The sequence below is a fragment of the Malaya genurostris genome, chromosome 3, assembly GCF_030247185.1.
Source record: "Malaya genurostris strain Urasoe2022 chromosome 3, Malgen_1.1, whole genome shotgun sequence".
NCBI lineage: Eukaryota > Metazoa > Arthropoda > Insecta > Diptera > Culicidae > Malaya > Malaya genurostris.
This window is the reverse complement of record NC_080572.1, coordinates 237,011,316-237,038,305: the sequence shown is the minus strand read 5'-3', so window position 1 is coordinate 237,038,305 and position 26,990 is coordinate 237,011,316. Positions and strand designations below refer to the sequence as shown.

The window sequence follows — 26,990 nt, the reverse complement described above, 5'->3', positions numbered from 1 at the left end:
ATAGTCATGTCAGCATCAACTCAATTCACACCGTGTACAGCTCAGTGGCCGAGTATTTTTTTTCTTCTACTCTACTCTATTCTACTCTACTCTACTTTTCTCTACTCTTCTCTACTCTATTCTACTCTTCTCTACTATACTCTACTTTTCTCTACGTCATTTTATTTTACTCTACCGTACTCTTCTCTACTCTACTCTTAGCTACTCTACTCTACTTTTTTCAACTCTACTCCACTCTACTCTTCTCTACTTCACTCTACTTTATTCTTTTCTACTCTACCGTACTCTACTCAACTCTACTTAACTCCACACCACTCTTCTCTACTCTACTCTATTCTATTCTTTTCTACTTTACCGTACTCTACTCTACTCTACGCTTCTCTACTCTACTCTACTCTACTCTTCTCTATTCTACTCTACTCTATTCTTTTCTACTCTACCGTGCTCTGCTCTACTCTACACTACTCTACTTTACTTTAATTTTCTCTATTCTACTCTACTCTACTCTTCTCTATTATATTCAACTCTTCTCTACTATACTTTGTTCCTTTCTACTCTACCGTACTCTGCTTTGCTCTACTCTACTCCACTGCACTGTATTATACTCGTTGTTCTAAAAGAATGAAGAATTTTTTTAATAATGTGATTAGAAAAAAATAATTTGGACCTATTAGATGTAGATTTTTTATCAGTCCATTCGTTGTCAGGATAAAGGCAAATATATCTTTTTTACGAAACGTGAAGATAAACAAATTTACGTTGAATTTAAATTTTAGACTAACACCAATTCCAAACACTGAGGAAAGAGTGTAAAATAACAAAACAAAACCCTTTTCAATATATTCCTTCTAATCCACACAAAACCTCCCTTGAACATCCTTCCACTTCCCAAATCGTCTCGTAATGGCAGGAAAATGTGGATGCTTGGTCGTCTCTATCAACCATCAAGAAATAAATGTATGCGTTTTACTGCCAGTTCATAAAACCCCTTTCACTCAGTGCAGTATAAAAAGCAACAACAGCAGAAGCAGCACTGATCAGACTTCGGAATGGATTGACGACGGTATCGGTGTCAGGGTTGGGAAATGCGAAATTAACTGGATTACCTAACCCACGTTCGCACCAGGCAACACCAGTCAGCCAGCATCCGGACGCAGGACTCGTAAAGCGAAATCGAACGCCATAAATTTGATGAGCATGTAATAAAAGATGTTGTTCCAGGCGTTCGTCGCGGACCTTCCAAGTTCGCATCTGTATGGGTGTGTGTGTGTGTATGAGTATGTGTCTTTTCACTGCCAGCCGGTCTGAAGAGGGTCGTCCGATTCATTGGGATACAAATTGAAAGGGGCCCGGTTTTCGATAGATAGAGCTGTAGGAACTGATCGCAGGAGCTTCCACCGGGCAATATTAGATTTATGAGACAGATTCTGGGGTTGTTTAGGGAATATAGCTTGCGGCACTTTAGTGCACTTCCCATTGAAAATTTGTTGAATTAATTAATAAAATTGGTTTATTTTCTTTACTGTTTTCAGGTACAAACCTTTTTACCGGTGCTAACAACAACAACAACAACAACAACCAAGAAACATACCACGAATCTTTCGAACCTATTTCCGGATGGTGCAAGGCTGAACGAACTTGAACGTGGCACCTAAAATTCGATTTCATTGACCTTGAAATCTCATCGTGATGTGAAAAATTTATCAGCCCAAGGGGAAAACGGTACAGTAAAAATCGATACATGTGTTCGCTATGCAGCCGTTTTAGGAAACGACGACCCTTGTTTGCTAAACAAACTGGTGGGACTTTTTAGAGACAAAATCTATCATCGTCGAAATTGTTACCATAGCAACTTTAGTCGTCGGCCGGTGCCGGTGCTCGAGCGGGCCCGTGTTGCCAGGTGTATTTTTTGTTTGTAGAGTTTATTCAATGGATGGGTCAATCAGAGCTCAATCTTTGCTCGGGAGGATATAAAATTTCAACTTACGTTGAAATCTGAAAGTGTCTGCACTCTAAGTGACTGGTCATTCCCTGGACAATGACCTTGAAGGTTAAAGCCGGGGATAAATATATGACTGTTATCTAACTGAAAGCCCTCTATTTTATCAATTATCAGTTTTGCAGCACACTGTTGATTTAAATGATACGATTGGAATGGTATTGTATGGTATTTCATTAATCATCATTTATATCTAACCATTAAAAACTGTTAAACAGAGCAATGGATTCAAATTGCTACCCTGGGGAATGCTGAGTCGGGTAGTATCAATTTTACAAGAAACCAGCACCATGTACGTTATTTTTAATCGTATATATTCTGATCATATCATTCTAAAAATGTTCCTTTTTATTTTATTTTTTTTTTAATTTGAGTAAGTCTTCTATGATGATGATGATGGTCCCACCTCATACCCCTACGAAGGTGTGAGCAGAACGAGTTATCTAAATGATAATTAATATTTTGCACATATCTTAACCAGTAAACAAAAGAAAACGATCTGATTAATCTAGCAGGTATAGATTCTTCTTCAAAAGAACGACTGACCACAAAATAATATTCAAATATCTCGGATTTACTATCCAGGGTTAATCAAGAAAATTTCCAACCCGGGAAGATCCTTGATCACATCAGGAATCGAACCCGATATCTTTACCAGTATCAGACAGTAATTCACCTGGCCCCTCCCGCCGGACCAGTTCATCGCTACACACATCAGCTACGATGGAGTAACGAGACTGCGGATGAGCAGAGCCAAGCCCAATTCCATCAACAACTGTCGATCCCAATTAGTTTCCCGAATCTATTCCTTAAATTATTATCCAACCTTGCGATCAAGGTCAAGAGCAAACTTAACACACTTAATGCTAAGGCTCTTCGGCCAGTCCTGTTCGCTTTTCAAATAGTCGCTCAAACGTTTGTAGACTGCTCATTATTTTTTAACTCTCAAACAAACTAAAAATCCATCATCATCATACCGAACATAGTAACTTAATACGTCTCACAATAATATATATAAACAAAAAAAAATACAATCTTCGTAATACGTAAAAAAATAAAAAATCTAAAAAAATTGAACTAACTAACTAAATATTTGCTTACAAAGCGGACTTTATGTGTGAAATACATAACTTTTTGAACTCCACCAATGTCGCCGCGCGCTTGATCTCTCTTGGCATCGAATTGAAAAAACTTATTCCCTTGTACAACAATGAGTTTTGCGATCTGGCTAACAAAAAGCTTGGTGTTCTAGCATCAGACGCGTTTCTAGTATTGTACCTATGCAAATCAGTTCCTCTTTCAACTCGATCACACAAATATCGAGGCAGCATGCCATTTAATATCTTGAAAATAAATACCATGGTTAAGTAGTAAATTCTCTGTTTCACTGAAAGCTAGTTAATAAAGACGCATTTTCACGATGTTCACCCAACATAACACCCTAGCATAAAATATGACCATCTGGATCGGCCAGTATTACCTAAAACTTGTTTTCGTTCGGCAAGTCAGAAAGGACTTTTTGTTGAACTGCGGGTGGCATGACCGTAAAGATAACAATAAAATTGTTCCTTCATAACAGATCGGTTGAAAAGCTCGTATCGTTTCTATGAGAGGGCGCCACTAGAATTAAATCCATACCATTTTCAGTCAGTACCAACCTTCAAAAGATACGTGTATAAATTTGACAGCTGTCTGATTATTGGTTTGAGAGATATTGCATTTTGAGTGAAGCTACTTTTGTTATTGTGAAAAAAAAATGGAAAAAAAGGAATTTCGTGTGTTGATGAAACACTACTTTTTGATGAAAAAAAGTGCCGCCGATACCAATAAATGGCTTGATGAGTGTTATCCAGACTCTGCACCGGGCGAAGCAACAATTCGTAAGTGGTTTGCAAAATTTCTTACTGGTCATATGAGCACCGAAGACAATGAACGCAGTGGACGTCCAAAAGAGGATGTTACCGATGAAAACGTGAAAAAAATCCACAAAATGATTTTCAATGACCGTAAAGTGAAGTTGATCGAGATAGCTAACACCCTAAAGATATCAAAGGAACGTGTTGGACATATTATTCACGAATATTTGGATATGAGAAAGCTTTGTGCAAAATGGGTGCCGCGTGAGCTCACAATCGATCAAAAACAACAACGAATTTATGATTCTAAGCAGTGTTTGGAGCTGTTATATCGAAATAAAACCGATTTTTTTCGTCGATATATAACAATGGACGAAACATGGCTCCATCACTTCACTCCGGAGTCCAATCGACAGTCAGCTGAGTGGACTGCACGCGATGAACCGAACCCAAAGCGTGGAAAGACTCAACAATCGGCCGGTAAGGTTATGGCGTCTGTATTTTGGGATTCGCATGGTATAATTTTCATCGACTACCTTGAAAAGGGAAAAACCATCAACAGTGACTATTATATAGCGTTATTAGAGCGTTTGAAGGACGAAATTTCAAAAAACGGCCTCATTTGAAGAAGAAAAAAGTTTTGTTTCATCAAGACAATGCACCGTGTCCCAAGTCGATGAAAACCATGCTGAAATTGAACGAATTGGGCTTCGAATTGCTCCCTCATCCACCGTATTCTCCAGATTTGGCCCCCAGTGACTTTTTCCTGTTCTCAGACCTCAAGAGAATGCTCGCTGGTAAAAAATTTAGAAGCAATAAAGAGGTAATCGCTGAAACTGAGGCCTATTTTGAGGCAAAGGACAAATTGTACTACAAAAATGGTATCGAAAAGTTGGAAGATCGCTATAATCGCTGTATCGCCTCTGATGGCAATTATGTTGAATTGGCAAAAAAATGTGTGTTTCTATTAAACGGTACGAACTTCTCAGCCGAACTGTTATATAACAATAAATTGTTTTTGTCCGAACGTTTGTTAGAAAAACTGTATTTTCCTTACAATATCTGGAAAATGGGGAAAATAATTACCTTAAAAAAATTGTTTGGTAAAATTTCATTGAAATCAACAATGATGTTTATTGTAAATCGACTTTAAATATTTTAGATTGATTATTTTTTCAGAGTTGAATCTGATTAGTAATTTTTGCAAAACCCTATTCAAAAATTTGGCTAACTGGACTGGAACAACACTTTTTTCTACGAATTTTGAGAAAAAAATTCGAAAAAAGTATACAAAGTAGCTTTTAGTGAAAAAATGTATTTAAAAATTTTAAGTCGATTCACAAAAAAACACTTTTTATTTTTTTTTTTGAGTGAAATTTGTCCCAAGGGAGATGATTATTCTGTTCCCTACCAAACGTCCATATATTGGAAGGCAGAAATTTTTAAGGAAAACGAAAAAATGCTCCTTCCTGAAATATTCTACTTCTACTGTACTTTTTGCTAATATCGGGTAATTAACTGGACAATACTCTGTAAAATCTACTCAGTGGGGTGGGTTTTATTGGATTCTTGGATGAGTGTCATATTTTTAAGTTTTGATTAGTTTTCGATAGAAAGACATTGCAGAAAACGGCTCAGTTCGGACAAGAAAAAGTGTTTGGTAGGGATCATAATTACCTATCTTGGGAAAAAATGTTTTCAGAATCAAAAATGGCGTCTATTGTAAATCGACTATGAATTTTATAAATCAATTTTTTTTCATTGTAGGACTCAATTTAACAATTTTATCAGTATTGTTTCTTCAAAAATTCGATTGATTTTGTGAAAATTGTATTGCGAGTTTATTACGAGTTTTTGAAGTTACGCGGTTTTCTTCACGAGGATTTTCGAAGCTACTCAGTTTTTTACGTGGATTTCTGAAGTGACGGGATTTTTTTATGCCGATTTCCGAAGTCAGTTATTTTTTTATTCGTAATTTTAATGGTTTTCAATTTTTTTACTTCTTAGATACTTATAAAATTTTCGATATAAAAAAAATCATGCAGTTCTAAGATTTTCGCCATAAAAACAAAATTTCTTTAGTTATGCGGTTATTTATGCGAATTCTTAAAATTCCCAGTCGATTTCTGTCAAGAAAATAGTTGTTTTTCTTTTAATTACACCAGATCTCGACGTTACATGTATTTGTAAGACAATATCAAAAAATTAATTTTGGAAATCTCAAAAACCTAAAGTTGTTTTTTTAGGTTACACCAGATCTGGACTTTTTATTTGTTTGTAAGATATTTGGCAACAAAAAATTTTCTTTAGTTCTACGTTTTTTAACGCAGATTTCCAAAACTACGCGGATTTACGCAGATAAGGGTTTTTTTTTTTCACGCGGTACGTATCTCCCGCGTAAAAAAAACCTCAGTGTATAACAAGTTTAAAAAATGTGTAATGAAATCTGGCCCTTTTAAAAAAAACAGTCTAGATCAATCAATTTTGAGGAAATAAACAAAGTATGCTAAGTATTTTTTTGAGACAAAGTCCACATGTTCAGAAAAAATTCAGTCAAATCTGAGACCACCATTTATTGGAGTTGGCGCGAAATTCGTCAGTTTTGAATATCACCTATCAGATAATTCAGATAATGCTTACGGGAATCCCGGTTTGATCAAACTCTATATTTCAAATGAGCCGCTAAATGCCAAAAATGGTAGCTTGAAAAACACATTTTAGTATTTTTGAACGCAACTACCGGATAAAAAGGGAGCGTGTCATTTAGCCGAAAGCCATTTTGCCGAAAGTCGTTTCGCCGAATGCCATTTCGCCGAATGCCATTTCACCGAAAGTCGTTTCACCGTAATTGTCATCTCGCCGAAAGTGACATTTCGCCGAAAGAATAATTTTTTTTTTTCATAAATACGTTTATTTCATAGGCAATATAAATAAGTTTTTCTTCGCCGTGGCATCCACAATACATAGTAGTTTAAACCTAATACATTTCGAATATCATATTAGTATGTTGGTACTCATTAGTTAATCTAAACACTGTTTTTATCAAGCGAGTTGCTATTTTAAATTACATTAAATAAAATACATTTATTTTGTACATGATCTTATAACTATTTCGGGTTTGTTTGTATCAGTTCACCACTTATATTCAATATCCTATAGTTGGCTATTGGGTGAACTCATGGAAGAGAAAACAGTCTAACATAAAATAAAATTTAAATTGGAACTCCAATGGATTTAATGAAATGATAAAGAAGTTTCATGTATGGAAGGTCACGACAAGCAAGAATGTCGCGAACTGGGACATTGGATAGTCTACCTTGGGTACGCAAGGAATTTATTAGTTGAGATCTGACATCACGAAACTCCACGCATGTCCAAACAACATGGTCAATATCGCGGTAACCTTCGCCGCAAGCACAATGATTAGTCTCGGAAAGTCCAATTCGAAGGAGATGTGCATCTAACGTGTAGTGATTGGACATGAGTCTGGACATTACACGAATGAAATCTCTACTCACATCCAGTCCCCTGAACCATGCCTTTGTCGATATTTTAGGAATAATTGAGTGCATCCACCGACCCAGATCATCTTTATCCCAAGAAGCTTGCCAGCTGGCAAGTGTTCTTTGGCGAGACGCGCTATAGAATTCGTTGAAAGCAATCGATCTCTCATAAATCTCACCCTCAATAGCACCACGTTTGGCTAAACTATCGGCTCTTTCATTGCCTGGAATGGAGCAATGAGCCGGAACCCAAACTATTGTGATTTGATAATTATTATTCAATATGACGTTCAGGCACTGTTTTATTTTGCCCAAGAAAAAAGGTTCATTTTGGCAAGCAGCGTTTGAGCGAATAGCTTCAATTGCACTCAGACTATCTGTGAAAAGAAAATAATGGTTTGGAGATAATGTGACGATTACACTCAAACTATAATGAACTGCTGCTAACTCTGCTATATAAACAGATGCAGGTTCTTGAAGCTTAAATGAGACCGAAACATTATTGTTGAATATACCAAACCCAGTAGCCTCTTCAATTCGTGATCCGTCCGTGTAAAATATTTTCTCAGAGTCAATATGCCTGAACTTACTTGTAAATATTTTTGGGATTTCCATCGAGCGTAGGTGTTCCGGGATTCCACGCACTTCGCGCTGCATGGATGTGTCGAAAAATAAAGTTGAGTCAGGGACATTTAGGAGGCTGACACGGATAGGAATATATCTTGAAGGGATGATTTCCTGTGACATATGGTTAAAATATACTGTCATGAATCTTGTTTGAGATTGAAGCTCAACTAGCCTTTCGAAGTTATTAATAACCAGGGGATTCAGTACCTCACATCTTATTAGCAGTCGCGATGAAAGCTCCCAAAAACGATCTTTCAATGGAAGAACTCCCGCCAGAACTTCAAGACTCATTGTATGTGTCGAATGCATGCACCCTAAAGCAATTCGCAAACAACGATATTGAATTCGCTCTAATTTGATAATATGAGAGTTTGCAGCGGAACGAAAGCAAACGCATCCATATTCCATCACTGAAAGTATCGTTGTCTGATACAATTTTATTAGATCTACCGGATGAGCACCCCACCAAGATCCTGTTATTGTTCGAAGAAAATTTACTCTTTGTTGGCATTTTGTTATCAGAAACCTAATGTGTCCTCCCCACGTGCATTTGGAATCAAACCACACCCCGAGGTATTTGAAAGTCAAAACCTGTTGGATCATTCTTCCCATCATATGAAGCTGAGGCTGCGCGGGATCATGCTTTCTTGAAAAGACGACCAGCTCTGTTTTCTCCGCAGAGAATTCGATACCCAGATGAACAGCCCAAACGGACAAGTTATCTAAGGTATCTTGCAATGGTTTTTGCAGATCAATAGCTTTGGGTCCAGTAACTGAAACCACGCCATCATCTGCCAATTGTCTTAGTGTACATGGGGTTACTTGACAGCTGTCAATGTCATTCACGTAAAAATTATAAAGGAGCGGACTGAGGCATGATCCTTGCGGTAGACCCATGTAGCTAATTCTGAATGTTGCCAAATCGCCATGTGAAAAATGCATGCGTTTCTCTGACAAAAGGTTGTGCAAATAATTATTTATAACCGGTGGAAGTCCATGTTGGTGGAGCTTGTCTGAAAGAACATCAATGGAAACTGAATCAAATGCTCCTTTAATGTCTAAAAATACAGATGCCATTTGTTGCTTTTGAGCGAGGGCAATTTGGATGTCAGACGAAAGTAATGCAAGGCAGTCATTCGTCCCTTTATTTCTACGGAAGCCAAACTGAGTATCAGACAACAACCCGTTCGTCTCGACCCAAGTGTCGAGACGTCGTAGAATAATTTTTTCGAACAATTTTCTGATGCAGGACAACATCGCAATAGGTCTATATGAGTTGTGATTGGAAGCTGGTTTCCCCGGCTTTTGAATGGCGATAACTTTCACTTGCCTCCAGTCAGGTGGAACAATATTTTGCTCAAGAAACTTGTTAAACAATTCCAACAAACGTCTTTTTGCGAGGTCGGGCAGATTCTTCACCAAGTTGAATTTAATTCTGTCCAACCCAGGAGCGTTATTGTTACAAGACATGAGTGCTATGGAAAAATCCATCATTGAAAAGGGGCTATCAATGGACCCATTATTTGGAAAAGATTCTCTTATAATGCTATGCGTAGGAACAGAATCTGGACAAACTTTCCTCGCAAAATCAAATATCCATCGGTTCGAGTATTCCTCACTCTCATTTCCTACGTTACGACTCCTCATTCGTCTGGCCGTATTCCAAAGAGTGCTCATTGAGGTTTCTCTTGACAAACCTTCGACAAAATGTCTCCAATAGCTACATTTCTTGGCCCGAAGTATGCTCTTGTACTTGGTTTCTAAAGTCAAGAAATTTTCAAAATTCTGAGGAGTTCCTCCTCCTCGTTTTAAAAACGTCTTGAAAGCATTTTGTTTCGCGTGCTTAGCATCTGAGCATTCTTTGTCCCACCAAGGGTTTGGAGGCCTTTTGTTAGACGATGGACCAAAAAATCGTTTGGTTTGGGCTTGTTCTGCGGCCTCCAGAGTCGAACAAACGAGGAAGTCATATTCTTCAAGTGGGGGGAGCTCTTCCATTGAAGTTAAGACATTTGAAATATTACTTTGGTATTTAATCCAGTCAATATTTTTTGTCAAATCATATGGAATATTAACTGAGTTAGCAATGCCTTTGTTACTGCTAATTGAGATGATGATTGGTAAATGATCGCTACCGTGTAAATCAGGAAATACTTTCCAGGTGCAATCTAGTCGAATTGAAGTCGAACAAAGAGATAAATCTAATGCACTTGGACGTGCAGGAGGTCTTGGGATCCGTGTCATGCTACCCATATTTAGTACCGTCATGCTAAAATTGTCGCAAATATTATATATTAGAGATGATCTGCTATCATTGTAAACGGAACCCCACATCATTCCGTGCGAATTGAAATCTCCTAAAATCAAACGTGGAGCAGGAAGGGCTTCAACAATTTCATTAAGCTGTCGTTGTCCAACTTGAGCTCTTGGAGAAATATATACCGAAGCAATGCAAATGTCCTTTCCTTTAATGTTTATTTGACAAGCAACAACTTCTATACTAGAAGTCGAAGGAATGTTTAATCTATAAAAGGAATAACATTTCTTAATTCCTAAAAGCACTCCACCATACGGGGAGTCTCTATCGAGACGTATAATGTTAAAGTCATTAAAATTTAAGGCTATGTTTGATGTAAGCCATGTTTCGCACAAAGTAAATACATCACATTTTTGACTATGCAACAAAACTTTAAATGAATCAAGTTTTGGCATGATGCTTCGACAATTCCACTGCAGGACAGTGATTAAATCATTAATAATAATTAACCATCAAATGATACAAAACCTGAAAGAGCTGGCCATTGAGCTGATAACTGTTTCAAAAAAGTTCTAGCTATTGGAAGGAATGCTGTTATGATGGTCTTTAGAGGTTCAGAAATATTGAATGCAGCGAAAATCCATTCTACAATTTCCGAAAATTTCAGTAATCCTGTTGGTGAATGTGAAATGGAGCCCACTGGATTATTGTCTTTTCTTGAGCTAGTTCCTGGATTGGTTTGTGAATTTGACAAACCAGGAGGCACAGTTTTTGGTTTTAAATTTGGCTTTTTAGCTTTAACACGGGGATCTTTTTTTGAAGGTGTAATTTTAGGTGTCTTTTTTGGTATTTTATGGTTTGGTAATCTCCTCTTAACAGACCCTTGAGGAGTGACAAACGAGGTATCTTCACTATTTCCGTCAGAGTCAGATTCCTCTGGCTCCGCAAGATTTGAAAAACCGTTTTCGGTTTGCAAAGGGGAGACATGTATGACCGTTTTAAGCATTTCTGCATATGTGCGCTTAGACCGTGCTTTTAAAGAATAAACACATTTTTCAACATCTTTATCGCAAAGATTATCCTTATGAGGCCCTTGACATTTTATACATTTGGACTTATTACTACAGTAAGTAGCTGTATGTCCGAATTTTTTACAGTTCGTGCAATTCATAACATGCGGTACGAAAAGCCGAACAGGAAGACGAATTTTATCGATATAGACATGGCTAGGCAATGCAGATCCGGCAAATGTTACGCGAAACGAATCTGAGGGACGATAAGACTTTTTTCCATCGACAATAGATGCTGAGTACAATTGTTTGCACTCGAGTATCTTAACTCCCTCAAGCATGGAGTTTTTAAAACGGCCAACTCCATTTTTAAGTAAATCATCGGCCGTCAGACTTGCTTCAGTCACAACACCGTCAATTTCCACCTCCTTCGATGGAATGTAAACTCGATATTCAATAGCAAATAATTTACAGGTTACAATTTCGTTCGCCTGTTTCAAGTCGTTGACAACAACTCGAATTTTATCTCTATTAACTTTACATATTTCTTTAACTTCAGAGAAATGTGATGTCAAATCCTTGGTAATTTGCATCAAATTTAAAATCTTTTCTTTTTTTCGAAGATAGACTATCCATGGCCCAGTGGTACCCTGTTGATAATGTTTAGCCCTCGGAGTATTTAAACTCTTACTAGTATCCGGAATCGGATTCGGATGATCTTCCATGAGATCATCCATTACATTAATTTTTTTTTTGTAAATTAATAATACCAAAATGAAAACTTATGTTTAGTAAAATTTCAGATATAAGAAATAAAAAATAAATTAAATTAAATCTACCTTGTAGCTGATGTCTCTGTTCCTTTATCGTGAAGAACGACGTGAAGCTCTTCCAACGATTTCCAATTAGCAGTCTTTTGCTGTTTCCAATTGGCAGTCTTCTGTCGTTTTCTGCTATCTCAGTTGCTCTGCCGTCGTTGTGGTCACCACTGAACTTGGTGTGCTGCCTGTACCTGACCCCAGGTACAGTGCTTTTGCTCTTGGTGGCAATCAAATGCGATGCTTGCAGTGTAGCACCTCGCGATATATGCCGTCTCTTTTGATCCTACGCAGCGTACAAATTCTGGTACCTGGTAGATCAGCACTGGGTTGCTTTAGCACCTCTGTGCCTTTGCACCCCTTCGTCTTCGCACCTTTATGCGATGGCACCTCTGTGACTCGTCACTTCTATGCTCTCGCACCTCTGTGTCTCTACACCTCTGTGCGTATGAACGGGATGGCCTTCGTTGCTAGCGTTCCAGTCTGGAAACGCCCCGAATATTGCGTTTGCTATGGGCAGTTTAACTACCTGAAGCTTAGAATTGTCTCGGTAGCAGCCGTTAACTCACGAGCCAGTACAATCGAAACACAACCTCTTCGCTTGAATGGTTTTTACTGAAATGAAAGAATAATTTGTAATACATCATATTATTATTTTTGCCTTTCTCATATAGAAATGTTATGCAATCACTGTGAAAACCGACTTTTGAACCGAGGCCCGGAGGGCCGAGTGTCATATACCATTCGACTCCGTTCGTCGAGTACGCAAAATGTCTGTGTGTGTGTGTGTGTGTGTGTGTGTGTGTGTGTGTGTGTGTGTGTGTGTGTGTGTGTGTGTGTGTGTATGTGCGTATGTGTGTATATAACGTTTTTTTGTACTAACTTTTCTCGAAGATGGCTGAACCGATTTTCACAAACTTAGATTCGAATGAAAGGTCTTGTGGTCCCATACAAAATTCCTGAATATTATTTGGATCCGACTTCCGGTTCCGGAATTATGGGGTAAAATGTGCAAAAAATTGTGAAAATAAGTGCACTAACTTTTCCCAGAGATGGCTGAACCGATTTTCACAAACTTAGATTCAAATGAAAGGTCCTGTGGTCCCATACGTAATTCCTGAATTTCATGCGAATCCGACTTCCGGATCCGGAAATATAGGGTAAAGTGGGTTAAAAATTGTATACCATCACTGAAAATGGGGAGAATCCTTAAAAAATTTAGAAATTAATCGACCTCAAATCTTTTCCAATTGATAGTTTTTATCAGTCAAACAAACGGTCAAACAAACCGATTTCGGTTATTCTTTCAAGAATCGCAGAGAATTATTTTGAAGAATATCACAGTATTATGTATGATAGTATGATTGATATGAGAAAGGCATCATTACACCACTAGGTGGATTAAAACAGGTTTTTTGTGTTATTATGCCTCCTGTACAAATGATGTGACGCAGCCACATAACCGAAGCCAAGATGACTTGAGTTGGCCGCTAACCCGCCATCGGCGAAATGATATTCGGCGAAATGACCCTTGCGGCTAAATGACTTTCGGCGAAACGGCTTTCGGCGAAATGATCCTGATCCGATAAAAATATTAATTAAAAGAATCTGAAACTGATTTTAAAGTGCAAAAATTGAAAAACTTTTTTATACAAGAAGTGAACAGAAATACTTTATTTGCTAAAACCGGATAAAAATTAAGTCGGTTTTTCTGAAACAAATGTTTTCATCCGGTTCATGTATTCCGCTTTTTTCTGCAGACGAAGCATTATATGCTTGTTTGCTACGAATGGCCTGATCTATGCTGCATTCTACAGATCGGTTGAGTGTGATTTGCCGAATTTGTCACCTATGAGATCCTTTTATGTCGCTATGTAAACATTGAAAAAGTTTGAGAAAAACAACCGATTTCTATAGGTGTTGTATTTTTATTCAGTTTGTTTTTTTACAATTTTTTGCACTAGTTTTTGGAAACAATATAAATTAAGTGGCCACCTTTATTAGCAATTACAGAATGAGTCCTTTTTTCTGCGTTTGCCATTACTTTTTCGAGGATCTCGGGAGTTATAGCTTCGATTTGCGCCCGAATGTTTGCCTCGAGCTCGTCAATAGTTTGAGGCTGATTGGCGTAAACATTGCTTTTCAGATAATCCCACAAAAAGATTTCCGAGGTGGTTAAATCAGGTGATTGTCACGTTAAGTTAACACAATGGAACGACTGTTTTTTGATATAAAGTGTCACAATTTCAGCGCGTTGTATCAGTGTGTAGCGATCCATGGCAAAAAAATGTACTGAATTGACGTTTCCAAAAGATATCTGATGCAATCACTCGATCGGTAAATGTGAAAGTTATTCAGCATTTATGTACATACCGACATAAAAGATGGAGCACCCTGTATTCGAAGGGGTTGGGGTCCAATAGGAAATTGATAGTACCTATTATCTATCTTCGGACAGAACCAGCCTAGAAAAAAATGTAGCCAAGAGTAGCTTCCATGTCGTAAAAGGCCTCAGTAGCCTCAGTTTCTCGTTTCCTTCAATTAAAATAAATAAATTATTTCTCTCTCGGTAACCGGCTGCCTAGAGATGGAGGAACAAGAAAGGCGGGTGGGTCATGCCAAAGACATAACTGGATGTCGTGAATACGAAAACAACTGACATGTTCCTTAACACTTCCGAATATCAATTGTATGAATTATGCAAGCATTCCCCTTTTTCACATTTTTCGCAAAAACAAAGAAGGCTTCACTTGATCCCGATTACTGTGAATTTCATACAGCGAAAAGTGCACAAATCTGATCAAACTGTTCTTGATTTGCACTAAACTGAGGATATTTACCTTCGATTTGCGAACAACAAATCCTAATAGTTCTTTAGGAAACTTTTAAAGCCATTAGAACGGCTGATTTTGTGTGATGCTCTCCACCGTTGTTTTTTCACCAATGCTAATGACTGGCAGCTGTGACGTAATCGCTCTTGTCGAAAGCGAAACTAGCTTTGCAAAAGACACACAATACATCTGCTCGTAGTGGAGATAGAATCCAAACTGATCCAATTTTTGTTCAGAGGTTTCTTTTTACGTGATTTCGTTTGTAGCTTTTTCACTAATGGGCGGTCCTAACGGCTTTAAAAATAGCAGCATATAGAATTTTTAATGTCGATTATTTCATTTCGGATTTGCATAATTTATCGAAAGAAACTATCAAGATGCTGTACGGGATTCATTCTTGCCTTTCAGAAGGACCAAATTGTGGAACTCACTACGATATTAAACACTGTTCGGAACATTTTCCTCGAACGATTTGTTGTACAGCAGCAGATATTTTGTTCTCTTCCTCAGAACGCATTCTGATTGGCTGGTGTTGCATGGGTCAAATGAGACAGGTTTCTCAATAGTGTATTATTGAAATACTTCAATACTTTTTATTTACACGCTTAAGTTGAAAAATTTCGATTCTATTGGTAGTTAGATTATATAAATCCTTTCACAGATCACTGAGCTATGAGCTTTAAAAATACGAGAAAGGCAAACGCGCCTTATGAATTATCCTCTTCGATACTCGTTTATACCAAACACTTTAGAAAAGTTTAATTTTGAACTGTTTGAGATTATATCACACATCTGAAAATTTTATCATAAAATTGTGATCATATTTCCGATGGCATGTAGCAAACATTATGTTGATTCGTTAGATACAACAATAGATATTCACGATCAAAAACTTATCACTCTCTCAGAGGGTAAATTTTGAAAAGGCACCTCATAGTAAAGTAAGTCGTATTCACGACAAAACTAAAAGTTTAAAAACTAACATTTTGCTAGATATTTACCAATACATTTCGATTATTTCAAATCAGACACCTATAAAAAATAAGCTGTCATTTTCATTTCAGCAGATTATTTTTATAAAATTATTGTTCTTGATTCCGCGGGATTCGATTGGTTTCAAATCGATTTATTGCCGACCTGAATTTTTTTAACCATATCTGAAGTATGTCACTTCCAAACAGAAATATTACAGCATAAAAATGTCTCGGAGCTAGGCGTCGGTATTTTAATAAATAATATAGATCATATTATCTGTCATGGTAAATCCCAATCATTTTCTCGCCTCGCTAACACTACACCTTTCCTGTGACAGTTGTGGAAATGCAAATAATTCTTCGGTAACTAGTAGCAACACGTATAGAACTAACATTCCTTCTCTTCCCACAGTGACTCTGTAGAGAAAGGTAAATAGGATGTGCAGCAGATCTAGCAAACCGCACTTGTAAATTTTATTTTCAATTCAAAAATCCCTTCTCATATACACTAAAACCTCAATTTACGCGAACCTAATTTACGCGAATTTAATTTACGGGACTTTTTTACGCGTTGTTTTTAATAACGCGATGATCGCGTAAAAAAGGTTTTTGCATAATGGTGGAAATTTCAATTTATAACATATACATATACAAAACAATCTAACATGCTTCAGGAAATTGAATATTGCGAAATGTACATTAATGAATTGTTTAGTTTCAAAGAATCTAAATAAAAGCGTAGGCTTCCAAGAATTATCTGGAAAACAAATATTGTATATCATCGCTTTTATATAACTATTGAGTGCGGTATGTACTCGTAGTACTATTTACAGAAAATCGACATACTGTGATAAGATCTGTAGAAGAACTTGTTCATCTAAAAGCTCCTCGGGAAAGGCCTCAAGGTCTACCAATGTAACCGATGATCCATCCGAAAACTTCCTGGACTTAAGGCCTTCAGATCTACAAGTGTAACAAAGTGCATTAACGAACTTATTGTTCTTGGCCTACTGAACGCTCGTATAGATCTTAAGACCTGTTTTCACTGACGTTCTTTGACGACTGGGAATGTTCCGAAAAAAGATAAAAAAAAACCCAAGTAAGCAGTATGTAGCTCTACGACTATGTGCATAATTGAAAAACTATACATAGACTGCTGAATGGTCGTATAGATCTTAAGATCTGTTTCCACTAAAATTGTTGGACGACTGGGAACCTACCGGGAAAAGCTATAAATAGACGAGTAAGCAATGTGTAGCTCTAAAAGTATGAACCACAAACAAAAAAGCATTACCCGTTGTAGTTCTTGCTGTGACAACACAGTGTAGTCCCTAAGGACAATAGTCCTAGTAGTTCTTGGATATTGGAACATCTCTCAAGCATTTCCATAGTCTCAGAACTCACTCAGAGGGTCGTCAGGCGCTAAAGCATCGGATGTAGTAGGATTGTTCATGTTATTTACACTAAAATCAAATGAAATTTAAAAAACCTTTTTTTACGCGAAAAATATGTAATAACGCGAAGTGTTATTTAATTTACGCATCCCAGGCTCTGTCGGTAAATTAAAGTACCAGTGTATCATAAATATTTGGTCACGGAGGGTGTCATGTTTTCTGCCATAAACTTTTTGTTTTGTTTTCACCTATCTCCTATCTTCGTTTTCAAAGAAATCTCTTCCACCACTCTACGATCAACACAACAAGATAGTTCGATTATCCAATTCATCTTTCTATTTACTCTTGCATGAAACTTTTCTTCATCGGCTGAAGTTATTCCAGCAGCAATAATCCAATTCGATTTTGGCTTGCGCTGGCCACACTGACATTTCCCGGCAATAGACACATGGGCATGGCACATACGAACTTGGCAATTTCCCGTTGAATCAAAGCGCGGTAACGAACTAAAAATGAATGGGATGAAAAATTAAACATCATCAGCAGCATCAATTTTTTCACCATACCGGGCTGTCCAAAGCGAGCATATAGATTGCGAGGGTGGAATTCGCTTTTGACGGTGATTCAGCAATTGGCAAGTGTTCCAAAACGGTAGCACGATTCCTGTCTCTAGGAGGGGTGACAGACTTTGGCCTTTGCAGATTAAAATGAGGCCATGTATGATGGCCGCCGATGGAGTTTGCTGAGGGTTGTCGATTGTTTGAACAACACCGAAAAGCCGTAAATTTCATGCGTGTTAGGACGGGGTCGCGTCCAGGGGGCTCGTTTGGGGACAAGATTCTATCGTTCGCCTGAAGGGCGTTGCTCTCAGCTATCTCGAAATTTCATACAGTTCACAAATAAACAGAAACAGTTTTTTTCACTCGAATTTTTTTCTCGTCAATCACACACCCGTCGAGTTGTCAGTCACTTCCGCAACTCACTGTACGGGTCCAGCTGAACCCAGCGCGGATGTTGCTAATGATGACTCTGGCAGACAGGCCTCGTATCTCTGTCTGGCCATCGGTTTTTTTTTGCGGCACCGACGGCCGGAAATTCTGCTCGGAACGAGACGAATTGTCTGCAGTAGTTTGCGGGAGGAAAATAGAAAGAAAATCTCTTTCCTCCCATCATCAGTTTCATCAGTGCTGCCGTACCGTGTGGTGGCCCCATGGTTCCGACTCCAACCGGTAACAGCTGGAAGGGACATGGCAAAGTGAGTTAGTAGCCATCCTAGCGCTTCGTTTGATGTTGCCTCGCTTTGTCCTAACAGACTAACCAACACCCACACTGGCTTCCACCGGAGGCCGGGCGGTCGTAATTTCTGGTAGAATATTTCCCGGAAAACAGCGGAATTGCGAGACGATTTTTTTGTTTGTTTTGTTTTATTTTGAGTAGACATATATCGAATAATTAACACAGGATTCCCCGGACGTCATGATGTCATGTAGTTAGATGCATGGACTTCCCGCGGCACAGCTAAAAGGTGTTCTACACGTTGTTTATCTGCAGGGGCGATTCGGAATTCTGTGCATATCGGCTTCAAACTGGTTGGAACCATTTTGTGCTGAGGCCGTTTTTATGTACGACAGCATGCAGTGTTTCACATTTCGTAACATGGACGGTTTTTGGATCATTGCGCACATAAAACGATCTCTAAGTTTGTTCGAGAGTATTATGACAATTTTTTAGAGTCTTACCATGTAAGACTCTCAAAATTTGTCATAATACTCACCTAACAAACTTATACAAATTTAAAAAAAAAAACAACCAAAACTAATTTTAAAAAAAACTTTTGGTTTGGCAAGCAATTCGAACTTGTGGACCAAAAAGCGAAGTTTTCACCATTTAGAGGTTGTTTGGTTGCACAAAAAGTACGCATTTCGTTTCGATTTCTTCGCGTTTCGCTTTCGGCCAATCAGTGCTAAAGCAGTTCAAATTGAACCACCATCTCTGCCTAACGGTTAAATTTCAACCGCGAAGTTCACACAAATTATGTGACTGACGGTGAAACGCGAATAAATCTAAACGAAAATGGTACTCTTTGTACAAACCAAAGTCCCCTAAATGACAAAAATTCTGCGATGGCCAGTAATCGCTCGTCACACATTTTCACCCAAGACGTCAGATAGGATATGGCACCTAGTGCCTTAAAGGGCCACTTTGCGTCTGTTTAGCGCTACAAAATTTTCGCTTTAAGTCATGACGGGGAAATGACATACCGAAAACAATGTCCAAGTCGCACGAAAACCTCTCAATTTAACCCTAGCTGCACCTTATCAAAAAGTTTTAAACATTGAATGAACAAAAAATTTTATAAATTTTAATAATTAAAAAAAATAACGCCTGAAAGTAAATTGGCAAATAAGTCATAAACGGATACACTAGGGATGAGTGCAAGTACCATTCGAAATACTAGTATCTGTCGAAATACTAATAAAAAATTCTTCATAGTGGTAGAGTTTAAGGTAACTTTTGTTTATTTTTTTTCAAAAACGGTTTACATTCAGTCGACTAACCGCTCGAATCCTAAACATTTGATCAAATAAGTTGCACAATTTTTCTTTTAGAAAGTCGGAAACCTTTATAACCGACGTCCGGAGGGCCCGGGTTCCATGTACCATTCGAATCAGTTCGTCGAAATCGCAAAATGTCAATTTGTGTGTGTGTGTGTGTGTGTGTGTGTGTGTGTGTGTGTGTGTGTGTGTGTGTGTGTGTGTGTGTGTGTGTGTGTGTGTGAACAAAAATATGTACTTTAATCTACACCGATCTACCTGATTGACTTCTTTTACAAACTTTAGTTCAATTAAAAAATCTTATCTAGATTACATTTAGAGCCAACAGAAGAGCGGATTTTATATAATGTTCCCATTGTTGTTCACTTTTCGTTGTATTGTGCTCCAATACAAACGACCAGCAGTAGGATGACGCAATCGATTTGAAGCGAAACTGGCTCTGCAAACGTCCCGCAGCAGAACTGCGTCCTATGCGAACTGATTCTATACTAGAGCTTTTTTGGTAAAGCGCTTTCTTATTACGTGATTTCAATTGTAACTTCTTCACAAATGGGCGATCCCAACGGCCATAAAAGTAGCCATGATGTCGATTCGGATTTGCATATTTCATTAAAATAAACTATCAAAATGCTGTACGGGATTCATTTCTGGCATTCAGAAAGGTCAAATTGTGGAGTTCTCAACGATATTAAAAAACACTTCGGAGCATTTTTCTCGATCGCGAAGCAGTCAAATACTGACTTTATTCGTACTCGTTTGGTGCGAATTTCGCACTGCGAAAAGTGTACAAAACAAATCATATTATTCAAGATTTGCACTAAGAAAAACTAATACTAATTAATGTTACTTGATAAGGCTGTATGAAGAAAAATACGGACTTTCAAATTTCCTCCAGCCATTGGGCTCTGTGCAAACTTCTTTGCAACCGATTTAGCAGCTTTGGTCCAAGATTTTAGGATTTTTTCTACAGTTGTAGCAAATAGTCCAAATGTTATCTATAGAACTTTAATCAATTTAGTGCAAATCTAGAATAATTTGATTAGCTTTGTGCACTGTTCGCTCCAAACGAGTGCGAACAAAGCCAGCATTCGACTGCTTCGTGTTCGAGAAAAATGCTACGAACTCTGTTTAATGTCCTAGAGAATTCCACAATTTGTCCCTTCTGAATGCCAGAATGCACAGCATTTTGATAGTTTATTTCACTGCAATATGCAAATTCGAAACGAAATGATCGATATCAAAATTCTGTATGTTGCTTTTTTTTTGTTTGGAAATATTTGTCATCAAAAAGTCAATCTTTAGTATAAAAGCACCATTACAATGCTGGAAGTGAAGCAGTAAAAGTTGCGAAATTCACATAATCTACTAATGTGAGCGACTATAATTTTTATTCATATTCACGTCCTCCAGTTATGTCTATGACATTACTCACCCGCCTGTTTTTGTTTTTTGTTTAATCTATCGGATTTCTACAAACTTATGTTCAAAAAAACGATCTTATTTTTTCATGCACAATTTCTATCGTATCGTTCGAAGATTGTAACATAATTACATCATACTATCTCCAATGTTGAATCCACATAATTTGTTTCAACAAGACGTGAAAAACGTGGTTTCCGGTAGCAGCAGTAGAAAGAACTATTTATCTCTTGATGCGAAACAATCGTGAAGTCATTTTTCCAAAAGTGCGCGTGACAGCGATGAAAACAATTGTTAGTCGGAAGGGGCCAAGTGTGGGATGTATGGCGAAATACTTTCCATTTGAGCTCAGAAATGATGTTTTTGAACGCTTTTGCTGTGTATGTGTGCGAGGATGTTATTGGACAGCAAAATGACTTTGTCATGTCTTGTGCATTGCATTATGATCATTTTTAGAAGAATGTTTGATTCACTTTCATCATTTGCTGTCGGTAGCGATTAGAAAACCTTTATATGCTACCATGTGCACAGCATCGTTTTCTTTCCGATGCGATTAGGTTTTGCAGTTGATGTCGATGGTTGAACAGGGCCGACACATGATTTTCTGCGCTTGGGATTCTCAAAATAAATCCATTTCTTATCTCCCGTCACGGTCCGGTGCTGAAAACCTATTGTTTTATTATTTGTTTTAGTCATGTTAAACCCTAAAGCCGCCTTGGGCTAGTTTTAACTTTGATCTGTATCTAACGAGGAAAACAGATTGAAAAAATGACATACTATGTACTAAAAACCGCAAAAAAACTACCGCAGATGCGAAAGGCATTGGCATAAACCAAGAATGCAACATTTTGCTTGCCGTTTTTTTTTTGCTTTTCCTGCTGTCTATCATTCAGCTTATGAGGATCCCATTTTGTCACCATCTGCAGCTTTCCCATGACGTGTTGGCGATCAGAAGTGGTTTGGCGACTAACGTTTAACCTTTTCATCATTTGTTTGTGAGTTTGGTCATTGTCTACGCTCAACAATTCTTGCAATTCGCCATCTTTTTTATATCATTTATTTATATCCGGCATTAACCTACTAACGGTTGGTTCGGCATCTTCTATTTCTTGGGTTTACCTGTGCGTTTTTTTGTTTTTGACTCTGGAATCCCTACTTTTTAAAAGTATAAACTAACTTCCACTCGTCACATCCGATAGAGCATTTTTCTCTTTTGATGGGAATTAGCAGCACTTTTTTTTCAAAAAAAAGCAATCAATTAACTCTTTCCGGAAACGCTCTTTACTTGGCAATAATTTCTTCCCTTTACTAAGCTTGTGAGCCATTTCGCAAACTTTTAGTTAAAATTTGTAAGTCGATTAGGTATTTTTCTGTTTTCAAAAATAACCCTCATCGAAAGCTTGGTTATTTTTGACAGTTATTTTCCGATGCTGAAAAAACATCTTTCAAAATAATTCTAATCTCAGATCTTTAGTAAAAGAAATTTTCTGTGTAATTACTTTTTATACTTTTAGTTAAAGAAAACACTCATATGAAAAGTTCCAATTCAGTTTTTTTTTGTTTCGATTATAGAGGTTTCAACCTTGAGGTCATTCACCTCTTCGGGCCAGAAAAACTTTCTGACCCTATGTGCGGGGTTGGGAATCGAACCCAGGCGGGCTGCGTGAAAGGCATCGACTTACCCATCACACTATACCCGTCCCCCTTTCCCGAAGTTCTTTTTACGTGTTGTGTATGGCAATTATTATGCCACTTGATATCATTTTATTTCCAGTGCAAAAAAAGTACAGGTGTGTAATGTCAGAGACATAACTGGATGTCGTGAATACGAATAAAACTGACACTCTTACTTTACACTTTAGAATGTAAATTAGTTGATCGATAGTGTGAATTGTGCAAGTTTTGCCCTTTTACACTACTAGAATTTGAAACGATACACCTAAACTACATTACAGATTAGTTACATTAAACATTCTGACAAACAAATATTACGAAAAAACCAGTATAGTTCCTTATGATAAAATAATGGTGGTTCTGAAAAGAACCTTTTTTGAAGGCGTTCGTGATGGAGAGTGACGAGTTTAGTTCAAATTCCGATGGATACCATTGACTTCCAATGGATACCGCTGACTTCCGTCTTCTTGCGGTAACAAGCTTTGTATTTCGCTTGGAGATTCCTCGATCGCACCATAATCAACACGATGACAACGACAGCCAAATTCGCTTGGAGATTCCTCGATCGCACCATAATCAACACGATGACAACGACAGCCAAATTCGCTTGGAGATTCCTCGATCGCACCATAATCAACACGATGACAACGACAGCCAATTTCGAAATAAATGGCTTCTGAGTCGGTGCTATGCATTTTATATAGCAAGTTTACTACAAAGTACAACTGGTTGAAAAATGGGCCATGTGTAGTAGAGTAAAGTAAAATTTCGTATAATTCTTTGGGTATAAAATTATGGTTCTGAATGGCACCTTAGAGAAATTTGATTTCGGTTATTTCATTTCGAATTTCAATATTTTAGTAAAAGATACTATCAAAATTCTGTACGGGATTCATTTCTGGCATCCCAGAAGAGCCAAATTGCATAATTTTCTAAGATATTGAACACTGATTAGATATTAACGATGTTAAACACTGTTGCGAATTTAGAACTGTGAAAATTGCAAAAAACTGATCAAATTATCTTAGATTTGCACAACACTGATAATTTTAATTTTCGATTTACAAAGAAGCAATCTTTATAGTTCTTTGGGTAACATTTAGAGCCATTAGAAGGGCAGATTTTACAGAATGTTCCACATTGTTGTCCATTTTCCGTTGTATTTTGCTCCAATGCAAACGACCACCAACATGATGATGTAGTCGATCTTCTTCGAAGGAAAACTGGCTCTGCGACCTGACGACCAGCTCCACCTGTCGACTGAAGTCCAAATGAAAGCATTTCCGACTGCTCCATCTGACGATTGAAGTCCAAATGACAGCACGACCTAAGCGTTTGAGGCTTTATACCACGCAAAAGGTTTGCTTTCATTGCCACTGGACGTCTGAAGTCCAAATGGGAGTTGCGACCTGAGCGTTTGAGGTTTTCAACCACGCAGAAGGTGCACTCTCCGAAGTTGCTGGTTGATTAATAATTCCCACGACGTCTGCTTCCATCTAACGCACAAGAAGAAATGATCGATTTTCGACCACTGCTACCCTTTTATACACAGTCAGATGAAGATACGTGCCTGACTACCTCAAAATCGTCGTCCTTGCGCGAAAAACCCAAGCGAACGTAAAGAGTTTTCCGCGTTGTTTTCATGCTTTGAGAAAACTTAATTTTTGAGTTGTTTGTGGTTATCTCACACTGTTCAAAATATTATCCTAAATTCCTGATCATATTTTTGATGAAATAGTGAAAGAATTATGTTGCTGCCATTAATACAAGTCGAAATATTCACGATTAAGTTCTGCCCATTCTTCCATATGGCTAATTTCGAAAAGGCACCCCATAGTAAAGTAAGTTCAGGGAGTAAGTTTTTATTCACGACAAAAAATAACTTTCCTTTCATCCAACTTTGAAATGGGTCGAAGTTCGAGTTTAAATTCAACTACTCGATTGACAGTCAAATTTTACCTAAAAGCTAGAATAATTTGCGGAATGATTCACGGTCTGAATGTATATGACATTAACTTGCAAGTGACTAAACAGTAATGTTTTTTACTAACGTGATATTAAAGCAAAAAGGCGGGTGGGTAATGTTACAGACATAACTGAAGGACGTGAACACGAATAGAATTAACATGCTTCTTTCACACTTCTGAATATAGATAATCGTTCGTATTAATAGGGTGTGTGAATTTTGCAACTCTTATTGTTTCCTTTCACAATTTTAACAGTGCATCTATACTAAAGTGCGACTTATTGAAAACGAACAAATAACACAAAATAAATAGTTTTGGTATTCACGTCCTCCAGTTATGTCTGTGAAATTACCCACCCACCTTTTTTAATCCATTCTGTCTATCATCATATTAAAAAGGATCGAAAAGAAAAAAAATGATAGCATACACGTTACAAATTTTTTTATTTAATATTATACGGAAAATTTCCTTCAATTTAGTGCAAATGTAATGAACAATCAAATATCTGACACCACGTGCACACTCTGAAGTCAACTAAACGCATTCTAACCAACACACAAAAAATCCAATTGAACCGAGCCGAGAAAAAATACGAAAGCTTTCTAATTTTGTAGAATTCGTTGTTCACTTTTCGTTGTATTTCGCTCCAATGCAAACGACCAGCAGCAAAATGACGCAATCGATCTGGTTTGAAACTGGCTCTGTTAAACGTCCCGCAACAGAACAGCGCACAGTGCCGATTGATTCCATACTGAATCAATTTGGGTTAAGAGCTTTCTTTTTACGTGATTTCGTTTGTAGCTATCGATTCAATACTGAGCTGAATTTTTGATAATTAACCTGGAAGTGGGTTCTGAACCCGTACCAACCGATGAATGCCCTTGCTTTGCTTCCTGTTCAATCAATTGCGCAGGCTAGAGTGAACGAAATATATCAAGTGTTAACCTTTTATACTAGCCAGGTCATTTATTTCAGATAACTTTAATTTTGAATTATTTGTGATTATGTCTTACAACTGAAAATGTTATCATAAATAAATGATCATATTTCCAATGGCTGTGAACTAATCCATGTCTGCAGTGACATATCTTGTAAAAATACCACTTTATTAACTAGTAAACCTGGTATATCAAAACTAGTTCAAAAAGGATTTGCTCGGATGAAATAACTCTTTGGACTTGGGATCGAGTGAAGCGTGTCTGGTTGAGAAACAGTTTCGTTTTTGCCGTACAGCGCACTATCAAACATCCGCTAAAAATGAATGTTTGAAGATTGATTGCTAGAAACTTTCCACACGCTGGATTAGAATGCAACGAGAGTGCTCGAAATTTAAAAACCGAATCCGTATAAAGTTGGCCAAGAAAATATTTGATCGTTTGAACATGATCTTCCACTCGGGTAAATACAGAGCTAAAAGAAGTCATTTTCGTTGGCTTAAAATTGACGAAATTAACTATAAATAAATGTCACTTTCAGCTCCGCTAGTACTTCAAAATTGTGTTCTTTCTTTCGTTTACCCGTTTCAGTCATTTTTGGACATTCGGAAAACCAAATATTGTACAGTATCGATATCTAACTAATGCTTCAAGAATCGATCATGTCAGGAAAAGATTCGCACTGGTTTTAATCTGTTGGTGCTCGTATCAGTACAGTAGTTTCGGTTTCCAAGGAGGTTCTGGGGTGTAATTACTTAGATTTATTCAATTTTCGACACTTTCTATAGCCAATCGTCACAGATTTTCATTATATCATATCGATGAAAGAATGAAAATTCAAATTCGAATGATTCTCTCTGCAGATGTTATTTTGGTTTCGTGTGGTTGCATGGATAAGAGCGACTTGGCCATGTTGAAATGAGAGTGTTTCGTATATCTTCATTTTTGTTTTTGGATGCGATCATTTACAAATGAGACTGTAAAAAATATACAAATATGAGGCTGTTGGATTGGATTACTTTTCCTTTTTTGGTGAAGTTTGATAATATACCGAATATTATTTCCAGAAGTAAATGATAAACTAAATTGTAATGAACAGTTGAATTCAGTGACCGAACAAAAATCATTAATCATTTATTCAGCATAAATTCACACTCTGCAAACCAAATAAACT

The 26,990-nt window shown here is 37.5% G+C and overlaps 1 protein-coding gene across 4 annotated transcripts in view; it reads left to right on the top strand.

Annotated features, from left to right (window-relative positions):
* The window catches only part of LOC131434652 (uncharacterized), a 554,689-nt gene that overhangs the window by 70,270 nt on the left and 457,429 nt on the right, over positions 1 to 26,990 (top strand). The window lies entirely within an intron of this gene.